The sequence below is a fragment of the Rattus norvegicus genome, chromosome 4 (assembly GCF_036323735.1).
Source record: "Rattus norvegicus strain BN/NHsdMcwi chromosome 4, GRCr8, whole genome shotgun sequence".
Taxonomy (NCBI): domain Eukaryota; kingdom Metazoa; phylum Chordata; class Mammalia; order Rodentia; family Muridae; genus Rattus; species Rattus norvegicus.
Window position 1 is genome coordinate 172,606,319 of NC_086022.1, and position 2,358 is coordinate 172,608,676.

Here is a 2,358-nt window from a genome sequence, read left to right on the forward strand (position 1 = left end):
GAAATTTTTAATGGAATAAAGGGCTGCTATTTGGTGATGCCATTATTCTCTTAAATGATAAAAATACTTTAAAAGTTAATGCGTGTGGTGCACACTTGTGTTTGTGTCTTCGCATGCCCGTGTGCAGGGAGGCACGAGGAGGATGCTGGGTGTCTTGCCTTATTACTCTCCCATGTAGTCCCTTCAGACAGAGTCTCTCACTGAATCTGAAGCCCACCTTGTCAGCTATGCTGGTGGCACAAGCTGAGAATATCCCCTTCTGCCTGTCTCCGCCCATCACTGCTGGGCATGCGTGGTCGGGCCAAGCTTTTTTCTTTGGGGTTCTGCGGGTCAAACTCAGGTCCTCACAGAAAGTGTTCTTAACTATTTATCAATCTCCAGAGCTCCACAAAGTGCTGAGAGCTCTGGGTTGGCAACGGCGGGATGAATGTTCGGACTCGAATACCGGAGGGGATACTTCAGACAAGGGAGTAAGTGGAGTAGAGAGATAGTAAGGGGAAATGGCCAAAAAGCTTGGGAGAAAACTCTACCCTCTTCCAGATCCGAGTTATTTTTCCCTCCAGATATCGGTCGGGGCTGTTGTTTTCCTGTTAAGAAACAAGGCACTACGGTGGGAAAACTTTTACTGGTAAACATATGCAATAAAAACACGTTTAAAGATTGTGCACTGGTACAATGTCCGATTTAGGGCTGCACTGAATAATTCTCAGGGGAAAAAAGGGAGAAAGAGATGTCCCTGTCATTAGCTGACAGAACCAGCTGGGGTCAGACCTGTGTGCTCTTGGGTCGCAGAAAACATTTTCCAATGCCTTCCATTTAAGTTTCAATATTGCCCAGAAATCCAGCATAGGGGGTGCTTCTTAGGGAAGACTGGCTTCCTTTAGCCTTTCAGCCGCTTTGTGAGCTGGAGACACACACACACACACACACACACACACACACACACACACAGAGAGAGAGAGAGAGAGAGAGAGAGAGAGAGAGAGAGAGAGAGAGAGAGAGAGAGAGAGAGAGACTGGGAGAGGCCCTTGGAGGAAGTGACTGGAGCCGATGCAACGCTGCAGGGACCCAGGACTTTGCTGCCATTGAGCACATTATGGGAGAAATACAGTACCGAACGCAGCAGGTTTCTGCAAACAAGGCATCCCTTTAAGTTAATTGGTGTTATATAGAGGCTGAAACGCTCCGCTTATTTACAAAGCTCCGGATTTATGTAAAGCGAAACCAATTACACTTAATGCCTAAACTACTCCAGGTGCTCAGCGATAATGTCGCCAGGCGCTAGAGAAGAAACTGCCGTGTGAATGCACCCTCTTCCGAACCGAAGCGTGTACAGTTACTGCAATTTAGCTAATCACAAGTGTCAGCGCCAACCTGCGAGTTCTCAGCTCTTCTGCTGCTTGCTTTGGGTCAATTTTTATAATTTCTGCAGATCTCTCATCGCAAAGGAAGAGCGAAAGCGTAATGAACACTTTTCTCCCCCATTACAATGTAGAAATTAAGGAGATGAAGGGGAATTCGGGGAAGGGCCAAAGCCATCCCGCTCCTTTTCTAACAGCAAGAGCACACGCGATGGCTTTTCATTTACACCAAGATGAGGCGTTTGGAACTTTCTTGGTCTTCGGGATGTTCGTTATGAGACCAGTGCACTAGACGCTGCATTAATGAGGTTCCTTTGGGGTGTTCATTAAGCCCAAAACTGCAAGCTTGGCGTTTAACCTTTCCCAGCAAGGAAAGTTGTGAGAGCAGCAGGCTCGGCCCCTACAGTTTTGCCAGGGGTTTATGCAAAACAAAGGATTGGAAAAAGTTGTGGGGAAGAATTTCTGCCTGTAAGAGCTAAGTTTTTAAACCTGTCCACCAAACAAAGGAGCAAATAACAAATGCCCCAACAAGAAAAACACCTGGTGTTTTTACAGCTGTAAGAGCATTTAAAAATGGACATTGAAACCTAATCAAGTTAGCTACATTTCTTACTCCGGGGCTCTAAATAGTGGATGGATCAGCGAGAGAGGCGCTCAGTCACAGTCTCTTGCAGTGAACACGTTGAGAAATGGTCTTACCCAGTCTAGCACAGTTTGGGAGGGGAAACCAATGGAGGGCGTCCAGGAGAACCTTCAGTAACTGGGCGCCAGTGTGGAAGAACTGGGTTAGAGTAAACGAGACAGGCAGTGTGGGGAGAAGAAAATCACCTGAACAGGATGCTCAAAACCTAACTTCTTAAGATACTGAGACAAATTGTGATAAAGGGACAGGGCATTAACTTTACTCAATAATGGTGGTGGTGGTGGTGGTGGTGGTGGTGGTGGTGGTGGTGGTGGTGGTGGTGATGATGATAATATGATGATGACGACAACAACA